Source organism: Aethalodelphis obliquidens, unplaced genomic scaffold, assembly GCF_003676395.1.
Source record: "Aethalodelphis obliquidens isolate GAN/ISIS:26980383/991018 unplaced genomic scaffold, ASM367639v1 scaffold88, whole genome shotgun sequence".
Taxonomy (NCBI): Eukaryota; Metazoa; Chordata; class Mammalia; order Artiodactyla; family Delphinidae; genus Aethalodelphis; species Aethalodelphis obliquidens.
The window spans coordinates 6,478,543-6,491,168 of NW_020838032.1; positions in this window are offsets into that span (position 1 = coordinate 6,478,543).

Consider the following 12,626-nt stretch of genomic DNA (forward strand, 5'->3'; position numbering starts at 1 on the left):
CTGAGCGCTGGGACAAGATCTGCCACCACTTAGGCAGTACACTTTGTCATTAACTAATTACAACATGAAGTGGACACATGGATATTTCAATAAACTATATCAGAGACTAATTAGGATTCTTCAAAGAATTTAGAATCTCTGGTTTTGAAAACCACTGCAACATTGCACAATAAATATCCAAAGGCTTGGAAATAGAAATTAAATTTAAAGATCCTCACATTTCACAGAAAAAGGCACTATTTTCATATAAAAACTTGCATGGACCAATTATCAACAAATAGATGACTGTAACATTATTTTTCCTTGTGATTGAAGATACAGTGTTAGAAATCAACAGGCATTTAAAATTCCATACAAATCATGAAACCACTTTCAGCTTCTTGTACAACCTCCAGAAGTTACAGGAAATGTCAGAGGAAACAGTAAAATGCTATTATATTTATTAACATTTAAACCTAAATTCAGAATTACAGAAAACTGATTTGTAAGAAGAGTTAAAACATTTTAGAAAAAATTTTCTACAAGAAGCATCAGTTCTAAGATATATTTGAATTTATATTTCAAAATAATTGATAACTTTATTCTAATGTTACAGCCTATGAAATACTCTTAAAATTACCAATAACAGTTGCATCAACAGAGATGCTTTTCAAAATTAAAAATTATCAAAAATTATTTGTTTAGAGTGACTGATGTTACTTTCAATTATACCAATTGAAAATGAAGTTGCTAGAAGAAGTTTTAATGGCCTAATAAATGAATTTGCAGAAAAGTGAAACCTAAAAAATTATGTTACGATCAATCAAGATATATCTATATTGATATATAGATATAATAGAGTATCATTATCTATTGTATTATACAAAATCATGGCACCAAACGATTGTTTTTTGCAATTTGTGACATTACTTGTTGTAACATAAATGTTATTACTCATCTATCACTATTACTCTTTCATGTTTTATAATAAAATATTTTCAAAAGAAAAACCTTTATATTTTGTACCTTTAACTGCACTTTCCCCCTGTATTTTGAAAAAGGGGCTCCACGTTATAACTTTTACACTGGGCCCTGCAAATTATGTCACTGACCTTGACTGTGTTAAAAGAATGGAGGGAGGGAACACTGGAAGAGAATCCTTTAATGACTAGAACTGAAGATTTAAGTGTGAAAGTCAAATGCATATGGCTAATTTTTCCTTCTTTGAAGAATTTAAAACCATTTAACTGATAAAGAGTCTATCTTACAGAAAAGAATTCTTCTTTCTTTATAAAGATAGGAAGTGGGGAGCTATCTTTTTGTTAATATTTTTATTTTCTCAAACTTTGGTGATTAGACTGGGTTAAATAAGGTGGCTCTAACTGAAAGAGAATGGGTAAAAATTAAAACTCAGCATCTAGGATTTGGTAAAGCCTTTTCTTGTACATTTCTGTGTGAGAAAGTAAATGATCCAAATGACAGTGTGACAAATCCTTCTGCAGGTCAGATCATTACCAATTATTTCCTTTAAATAAAATTGAAATAATAGCTAGTTGAATCAATGAAACCAAAAGCTGATTCTTTGAAAGGAATCAATAAAATTGGTAAGCTTCTAGCCAGGCTAACTAAAAAAAAGAGCGGGAAGAGGGCTTCCCTGGTGGCGCAGTGGTTGAGAGTCTGCCTGCTGATGCAGGGGATGCGGGTTCGTGCCCCGGTCCGGGAGGATCCCACATGACGCGGAGCGGCTGGGCCCGTGAGCCATGGCCACTGAGCATGCGCATCCGGAGCCTGTGCTCCGCAACGTAAGAGGCCACAACAGTGAGAGGCCCGCGTACTGCAAAAAAAAAAAAAAAAAAGAGCAGAAGAGAGAAGACACAAATTACCAATATCAGAAATGGAAAGGGGACATCATCACAGATCTCATGGACATTAAAAAGATAATGAAGGAATACTATGAACAACACTGTGCCCACAAATTAAAGTAGATGAAACAGACAAATTTCTTGAAAGAAATCTGCTAAAAGTCACAAAAGAATATAATAGATAATCTGAGTAGGCCTATGTCTATTAAAGAAATCAAATAAGTAAAATCACCTTTCAAAACAGAAAGCACCTGGCCCAGATGGGTTCACTGGTGAATTCTACCAAAACTGTAATGAAGAAATTGTACCAATTCTCTACAATCTCTCTCAGAGTTTAGAAGCAAAGGGAATACCTCCCAAATCATTTTATGAGGTCAGCAACACCCTGAGACTAAAACCAAAGATATTGTAAGAAAACTACACACCAATATCTCTCATGAGCACAGATATAAAAATCAACAAAATATTAGCAAACTTAATGCAACAATGGATAAAAACAATTATATACCATGACTAAGGGGGGTTTATCCCCAGTATGCAAAGCTGGCTCAACATCCAAAATCAGTTAATGTAATCTATCACATCAATAGGCTAAAAAAGAAAAATTACATAATCATATTAATAGATTGAGAAAAAAATTTGACAAAATTCAACACTCATTAATGATAGAAATAGAGGGGAACTTCCTCAACTTGATAAAGAATATCTATAAAGAATCTATAACTAACATTACATGTAATGGTGAGAAATTTGAAGCTTTCCCACTAAGAACAGGTACTAGGCAAGATTATCCCCTCTCAGCACTCCTTTTCAACATCAAACTGGCAGTTCTAGCTAATGCTATAAGACGTGGAAAGGAAAAAAAATGTATAGAGATTGGGAGGGAAGACATAAAATTGTCTTTGTTCTCAGATGACATGACTGTCTGCGTAAAAATCCTAAAGAATGACAAAAACATCTTTTGGAAGTAATAGGCAAATAGAGCAAGAAAACAGGATACAAGGTTTATATACAAGTTGATTTCTTTCCTATATATCAGCAATGGACAAGTGGAATTTGAAACTAAAAATATAATACCATTTACATTATCACTCCCCCAAATAAAATACTTAGGTATAAATATAACAAAGTATGTACAAGATCTATATGAGGAAAACTACAAATTCTGATGAATGGAATCAAATAACAACTTAAATAAATGGAGATATTCCATGTTTATGGATAGGAACACTCAATATTGTCAAGGTGTCAATTCTTACCAACTTGATCTATAGATTCAATGCAATAGCAATGAAAATCCCAGCAAGTTATTTTATGATATTGACAAACTGATTCTGAAGTTTATACGGAGAGAAAGAAGACCCAGAATAGGCAATACAATATTGAAGGAAAAGAACAAAGTTGGCTGACTGATACTACCTGAGTTCAAGTCTTACTATAAAGCTATGGTAATCAAGACTGTGTGGTATTGGTGAAAGAATACACAAACAGATTAATGGAACAGAACAGAGAGCCCCAAAATAGACCCAAATAAATTTAGTCAAACTTATCTTTGACAAAGGTCCTAAGACAATGCAATAGAGCAAAGATAGTCTTTTCAACAAATAGTGCTGAAACAACAGGACATCATCCACTTGTAAACAAAAAAAAGAATTGAGGCAGAGAATTTAAACTCTTTACAAAAATTAACTCAAAATATAAATCAACTATACTTCAATAAAATACATTTTTAAAAATTGGGAATTCCCTGGTGGTCCAAGTGTTAGGACTCCGCACTTTCCCTGCTGAGGGCCAAGGTTCAATCCCTGGTCGAGGAACTAAGATCCCACAAGCTGCACAGTGCAGCCAAATTAATTAATTAATTAATTAACTCAAAATGGACCACAGACGTAAATATAAAACACCAAACTATAAGACTCCTAGAAGATAACATAGGAGAAAACCTAAATGAAATTGGGTATAGGGATGACTTTTTAGATACAACACCAAAGGCACAATCCAGGAAAAAATAGAATTGATAAGCTATATGTCATTAAAGTTAAGAACTTCTGCTGAGAAAGACATTGTAAAGAGAATAAAAGGCCACAAACTGGGAGAAAATATTTGAAAAAGACACATCTGATAAGGAACTGTTATCCAAAATATACAAAAAACTCTTAAATCTCAGCAATAAGAAAATAAACAACCTGTTTAAAAAAATGGGTCAAAGACCTTAAGAGACACCTAACCAAAGAATATACACAGATTACAAATAATCATAAAAAGATGCTTCACATCATAAATCATAAGTGAAATGCATATTAAAACAATGAAATATCAATGCACACCTATTTGAATGGCCAAAATCCAGAATACTGACAAAACCAATTGCTGACAAGGATTTGTAGCAACAGGGACTCTCATTCATTGCTGGTGGGAATGCAAAATGGTACAGCCACTTTGGAAGACAGTTTTTCAGTGTCTAACAAAACCAAACATGTTCTTACCATATAATTCAGCAATCTGATTCCTTGGTATTCACCCAAGGTTGTTAAAAACTTAGGTCCACACAAAACCCTGCACATATATGTTTACAGCAGATTTATTCATAATTGCCAAAACTTGGTAGCAACCATGATGTCCTTAGATTAATGGATAAATAAACTGTGGTACATCCTGACAATGGAATATTATTATTCAGCACTAAAAAAAATGGTCTAACAAGCCATGAAAATACATGTATAAAACTTAAATGCATACTCCTAAGTGAAAGGAGTCAGTCTAAAAAGGCTATGTACTGTATGATTATTATATGATATTCTAAAAAAGGCCAAACTATTGAGACAGTAAAAAAGATCAGTGGTTGCAACGGTTTGGGAGGGAGTGATGAATAAGTGGAGTAAAGAAAATTTTTAGAGCAGTGAAAATACTCTGTATGATACCACAATAATGGATACATGTCATTATACTATTATCCAAACCCATAGAATGTGCACCACAAAGAGTGAACCATAACATAAACTATGGACTTTGGGTGATTATGATGTGTCAGTGTAGGCTCATCAATTGTAAAAAAAGTACTACACTAGTGCAGACTGTTGATAATGGGTGAGGTTATGCAGAAAGTATATGGGAAATCTCTGTACCTTCTTAATTTTGCCGTGAACCTTAAACTACTCTAAAAAAATTAAAACAGTGCTGTGGAATAAACGAGGATGCAAAAAAAGACTACTGCATAAACCAATAATTATAAAACTGGGGTTTTATGGGGCTTATCATATATAAAGATGTATAAAGGAGGCAGAGGTACATTGGAGCAGTTTTTGTATGCTGTTGATATTATGTTAGTATTAACTGAAACTAGACTTTTAAGGATAATATGTTAATTTTAATCCCCAAATCAACTTTAAGAAAATAAATCCAAAAGTATAATAATAAAAATAATAAGAAGTTAAAATTGGTACCCTAGAAAATATCTAATTACAATAACAGAAGGCAGTAACTTAAGAAGGGAAACACAAAAGATGAAAGACATACAGAAAACAAAGAGCAGAAAGTGATGCCAGGGGCAGAGACAAGATGGACAAGTAGAAGGACTTGAGCTCACCACCTCCCACTTAAACACCAAAATCACAACTAACTGCTGAACAACCATCGACAAAATCACTGGAACCTACCAAAAAGATATCCTATATCCAAAGGCAAAGAAGAAGCCACAATAAGATGGTAGGAGGGGCACAATCACAATAAAATCAAACCCCATACCCATTGGGTAGGCAATGCAAATATTGGTAAATAATTAGATTGCAGAGATTCTCCCACAGGAATGAAAGTTCTGAGTCCCAGGTCAGCCTCCCCTGGGAGTCTGGCATCAGGAGAAGGAGCCCCCAGAGCATCTGGCTTAGAAGGACACAGGGTCTGATTGCAGGAATTCCACAGGACAGTGGGAAATAGAAACTGCACTCTTGGAAACTGCACACAGGTTCTTGTGCACACCAGGACCCAGGAGAAAAAGCAGTGACCTCATAGGAGCCTGGGCATGACCTATCTGCTGGTATTGGAGGGTCTCTGTGGAGGCAGGGGGCAGCTGTGGCTCATTGTGGGGACAAAAACACTGGTAGCAGCAGTTCTGGGGAGGACTCATTGGTGTGAGCCATAGTAGAAGCTGCCATTTTCTCACCAAGACCTGGCCCCACCCAACAGACTGTAGGCTCCAGTCTAGACTAGTTTGTAGACTGCTAGGGTGCCTCAGGCCAAACAACCAACAGGGCAGGAACACAGCCACACCCATCAGGAGACAGCCTGCTTAAAGTTTTCCTGCGCAGCTTCCCACTAAACAAACCACTTGACATAGCCCTGCCCACCAGAGGGACAAGACACAGCGCCACCCAACAGTGGGAAGGAACCAGTCCCTCCCACCAGAAAGCCTACACAAGTGTCTTAGACTAGCCTCATCCACCAGAGGGCAGATAGCAGAAGCAAGAAGAACTGCAACTTGCAGAACGGAAACCGCAATCACAGAAAGGTAGACAAAATGAGATGGCAGAAGAATATACCCCAGACAAAGGAACAAGATAAAACACCAAAAGAACAACTGAGTGAAGTGGAGATAATGCCTATCTACCCAAAAAAGAATTCAGAGTAATGATACTAAAGATGATCCAAGATCTCAGAAAAAGAACGGAGACACAGAACAAGAAGATACAAGAAATGTTTAACAATGACCTAGAAAATGTAAAGAACAAAACAAAACAAAAACAAAAGATGAACAATACAATAACTGAAAAGAAAAATACACTAGAAAGAATCAATAGCAGAACAAATGAGGCAAAAGAACAGACAGGTGAGCTGGAAGACAGAATGGTGAAAATCTCTGCCTCAGAACAAAATAAAGAAAAAAGAATGAAAAGAAATGAAGACAGTCCAAGATACCTCTGGGACAACATTAAATGCACCAACACTCATATTATAGGGGTCCCAGAAGGAGGGGAGAGAGAGAAAGGGCCTGAGAAAATATTTGAAGAGATAATAGCTGAAGATTTCCCTAACATGAGAAAGGAAACAGTCACCCAAGTCCAGGAAGCACAGAGAGTTCCATACAGCATGAACCCAAGGAGGAACATGCCAAGAAACACAGTAATCAAACTGGCAAAAATTAAAGACAAAGAGAAAATATGAAAAGCAACAAGTGACAAACAAAAATAACATACAAGGAAATTCCCATAAAGTTATCAGCTGATTTTTCAACAGAAACTCTACAGGCCAGAAGGGAGTGGCAGGATATACTTAAAGTGATGAAAGGGAAAAACTTACAACCAAGAATACTCTACCCAGCAAGGCTCTTGTTCAGAATTGATGGAGAATTCAAAAGCTTTACAGACAAGCAAAAGAATTTAGCACCACCAAACCAGCTTTACAACAAATGCTAAATGAACTTCTCTAGGTGAAAAAGAAAGGGCCACAACAAGAAACAAGAAAATTACAAATGGAAAAGCTCACCAGCGAAGGCAAACATACAGGAAATGTAGGAAATCATCTACACACAAATATGATATCAAAACCAGCAATCCTGAGGACAGTACAAATGCAGGATACTGGAAATGCATATGAAATTAAGAGACCAGCAACTTAAAACAATCTTGTTTGTATATAGACGGCTATATCAAAACTTCATGGTAACCACAAACAAAATATCTACAATAGATACACACACACAAAGGAAAAGGAATCCAAACACAACACTAAAGATAGTCATCAAATCACAAGAGAAGAGAACAAAAGAGAAAGGGAAGAAAAAAGACCTACCAAGACAAATCCAAAACATTTTTTTAAATGGCAATAAGGAAACAACTCCTACAGAACACCTACTGAACGCTGGCAGAAAACCTCAGACCTCCCAAAAGGCAAGAAACCCCCCCACGTACCTGGGTAGGGCAAAAGAAAAAAGAATAAACAGAGACAAAAGGATAGGGACGGGACCTGCACCAGTGAGAGGGAGCTGTGAAGGAGGAGAGTTTTCCACACACTAGGAAGCCCCTTCGCGGGTGGAGACTGCGGGTGGCGGCGGGCAAAAGCTTCGGAGCCGCGGAGGAGAGCACAGCAACAGGGGTGCAAGGAGCAAAGCAGAGAGATTCCCGCACAGAGGATCGGTGCCGACCGGCACTCACCAGCCCGAGAGGCTTGTCTGCTCCCCTGCCAGGGTGGGCGGGGCTGGGAGCTGAGGCTTGAGCTTCAGTCAGAGCGCAGGGAGAGGACTGGGGTTGGCGGCGTGAACACAGCCTGCAGGGGGTTAGTGCGCCACGGCTGACCGGGAGGGAGTCCGGGGAAAAGTCTGGACCTGCCGAAGAGGCAAGAGACTTTTCCTTCCCTATTTATTTCCTGGGGCACAAGGAGAGGGGATTAAGAGCGCTACTCAAAGGAGCTCCACAGACGGGTGCGAGTGGCGCCTAAAAGCATGGACCCCAGAGATGGGCATGAGATGCTAAGGCTGCTGCTGCTGCCACCAAGAGGTCACTATCCACACCCCCCTTCCGGGGAGCCTGTGCAGCCCGCCACTGCCAGGGTCCTGGGATCCAGGGACAACTCTCCTGGGAGAACACACAGCGCGCCTCAAGCTGGTGCAACGTCACGGTGGCCTCTGCTGCCGCAGGCTCGCCCCGCACTCCGTGCCCCTCCCTCCCCCCGGCCTGAGTGAGCCAGAGCCCCCGAATCAGCGGCTCCTTTAACCCCGTCCTGTCTGAGCGAAGAACAGACGCCCTCCGGCGACCTACACGCAGAGGCGGGACCAAATCCAAAGCTGAGCGCCTGGGAGCTGTGAGAACAAAGAAGAGAAAGGGAAATCTCTCCCAGCAGCCTCGGAAGCAGCGGATTAAAGCTCCACAAACAACTTGATGTACCCTGCATCTGTGGAATACATGAATAGACAACAAAGAAACCCAAATTAAGGACATGGACTTTGAGAGCAAGATTTATGATTTTTTCCCCTTTTCCTCTTTTTGTGAGTGTGTATGTGTATGCTTCTGTGTGAGATTTTGTCTGTATAGCTTTGCGTCCACCATTTGACCAAGGGTTCTATCCGTCCGTTGTTTTTTTTCAATTTTTTAAATTAATAATTACTTTTTTTAAAATAACTTTATTTTATTTTACTTTATCTTCATTCTTTCTTTCCTTCCTTCCCCACTTTAGACAACAAATCATCCCAAATTGAAGAGGTGGACTTTGAGAGCAGGATTTATGATTTTTTCCCCTTTTCCTCTTTTAGTGAGCATGTATGCGTATGCTTCTGTGTGAGATTTTGTCTGTATAACTTTGCTTCCACCATATGTCCAAGGGTTCTATCCGTCCGTTTTTTTCTCTTAATAATTTTTTTTTATTTTAATAACTTTATTATATTTTATCTTATTTAATTTTACTTTATCTTCTTTCTTGCTTGCTTTCCTTCATTCCTTCCTCCCTCCATCCCTCCTATCTTTCTTTCTTTCTTTCTTTCTACTTCTACTACTTCTTTCTTTCTACTTTTTCTCACTTTTATTCTGAGCCGTGTGGAAGAAAGGCTCTTGGTGCTACATGCCAGAGTCAGCGCTCTGCCTCTGAGGTGGGAGAGCCAACTTCAGGACACTGGTCCACAAGAGACCTCCCAGCTCCACATAATATCAAATGGTGAAAATCTCCCAGAGATCTCCATCTCAACACCAGCACCCAGCTCCACTCAACGGCGAGCAAGCTACAGTGCTGGATATCCTATGCCAAACAACTAGCAAGACAGGAACACAACCCCACCCATTAGCAGAGAGGCTGCCTAAAATCATAAGTCCACAGACACCCCAAAACACACCACCAGACGCGGACCTGCCAACCACAAAGACAAGATCCAGCCTCATCCACCAGAAAACAGGCACAAATCCCCTCCACCAGGAAGCCTACACAACCCACTGAACGAACCTTAGACACTGGGGATGGACACCAAAAGCAACGGGAACTACTAACCCGCAGCCTGCAAAAAGGAGATCTCAAACACAGTAAGATAAGCAAAATGAGAAGACAGAAAAACACACAGCAGATGAAGGAGCAAGATAAAAACCCACCAGACCTAACAAATGAAGAGGAAATAGGCAGTCTACCTGAAAAAGAATTCAGAATAATGATAGTAAAGATGATCCAAAATCTTGGAAATAGAATAGACAAAATGCAAGAAACATTTAACAAGGACCTAGAAGAACTAAAGATGAAACACACAATGATGAACAACACAATAAATGAAATGAAAATACTCTAGATGTGATCAATAGCAGAATAACTGAGGCAGAAGAAGGGATAAGTAACCTGGAAGATAAAATAATGGAAATAACTACTGCAAAGCAGAATAAAGGAAAAAGAATGAAAAGAACTGAGGACAATCTCAGAGACCTCTTGGACAACATTAAACGCATCAACATTCGAATTATAGGGGTTCCAGAAAAAGAAGAGAAAAAGAAAGGCACTGAGAAAATATTTGAAAAGATTATAGTTGAAAACTTCCCTTATATGGGAAAAGAAATAGGCAATCAAGTCCAGGAAGCACAGAGAGTCCCATACAGGATAAATCCAAGGAGAAATACGCCAAGACACATATTAATCAAACTGTCAAAAATTAAATACAAAGAAAACATATTAAAAGCAGCAAGGGAAAAACAACAAATAACACACAAGGGAATCCCCATAAGGTTAACAGCTGATCATTCAGCAGAAACTCTGCAAGCCAGAAGGGACTGACAGGACATATTTAAAGTGATGAAGAAGAAAAACCTGCAACCAAGATTATTCTACCCAGCAAGGATCTCATTCAGATTTGATGGAGAAATTAAAACCTTTACAGACAAGCAAAAGCTGAGAGAGTTCAGCACCACCAAACCGGCTCTACAACAACTGCTAAAGGAACTGCTCTAGGCAAGAAACACAAGAGAAGGAAAAGACGTACAATAACGAACACAAAACAATTAAGAAAATGGGAATAGGAACATACATTTCGATAATTACGTTAAAAGTAAATGGACTAAATGCTCCCACCAAAGACACAGATTGGCTGAATGGATACAAAAACAACACCTATATATTTGCTGTCTACAAGAGACCCACCTCAGGCCTAGAGACACATACAGAATGAAAGTAAGGGGATGGAAAAAGATATTTCATGCAAATGGAAACCAAAAGACATCTAGAGTAGCAATTATCATATCAGACAAAATAGACATTAAAATAAAGACTATTAGAAGAGACAAAGAAGGACACTACATAATGACCAAGGGATTGATCCAAGAAGAAGATATAACAATTGTAAGTATTTATGAACCCAACATAGGAGCACCTCAATACATAATGCAAATACTAACAGCCATAAAAGGGGAAATCGACAGTAACACATTCATAGTAGGGGACTTTAACACCCCACTTTTACCAATGGACAGATCATCCAAAATGAAAATAAATAAATGAACACAAGCTTTAAATGACACATTAAACAAGATAGATTTAATTGATATCTATAGGTCATTCCATCCAAAAACAACAGAATAAACATTTTTCTCAAGTACTCATAGAACATTCTCCAGGATAGATCATATCTTGGGTCACAAATCAAGCCATGATAAATTTAAGAAAACTGAAATTGTATCAAGTAACTTTTCCAACCACAATGCTATGAGACTAGTTAAAAATTACAGGAAAGGATCTGTAAAAAATACAAACACATGGAGGCTAAACAATACACTACATAATAATGAAGTGATCACTGAAGAAATCAAAGAGAAAATAAAAAAATAACTAAAAAACAAACGACAATGGGGACACAATGACCCAAAATCTATGGGATGGAGCAAAAGCAGTTCTAAGAGGGAAGTTTATAGCAATACAAGCCTACCTTAAGAAACAGGAAACATCTCAAATAAACAACCTAACCTTGCAAATAAGCAATGACAGAAAGAAGAACAAAAAAAACGCAAAGTTAGCAGAAGAAAAGAAATCATAAAAATCAGATCAGAAATAAATTAAAAAGAAATGAAGGAAACGATAGCAAAGATCAATAAAACTAAAAGTTGGTTACTTGACAAAATAAACAAAATTGATAAACCATTAGCCAAATTCATCGAGAAACACAGGGAGAAGACTCAAATCAATAGAATTAGAAATGAAAAAGGAGAAATAACAACTGACACTGCAGAAATACAAAAGATCATGAGAGACTACTACAAGCAACTCTATGCCAATAAAATGGACAACCTGTAAGAAATAGACAAATTCATACAAATGCACAACCTGCTAAGACTGAATCAGGAAGAAATAGAATATATGAACAGACCAATCACAAGCACTGAAATTGAAACGTGATTTAAAATCTTCCAACAAACAAAAGCCCAGGACGAGATAGCTTCAAAGGCGAATTCGATCAAACATTTACAGAAGAGCTAACACCTATCCTTCTCAAACTCTTCCAAAATAGAGCAGAGGGAGGAACACTCCCAAACTCATTCTACGAGGCCACCATCATCCTGATACCAAAACCAGACAAGGATGTCACAAAGAAAGAAAACTACAGGCCAATATCACTGATGAACATAGATGCAAAAATCTTCAACAAAATACTGTCAAAAAGAATCCAACAGCACATTAAAAGGACCATACACCATGATCAAGTGGGCTTTATTCCAGGAATGCAAGGATTCTTCAATATACACAAAGCAATCAACGTGTACACCATATTAACAAATTGAAGAAGAAAAACCATATGATCAACTCAATAGATGAAGAGAAAGCTTTCGACAAAATTCAACA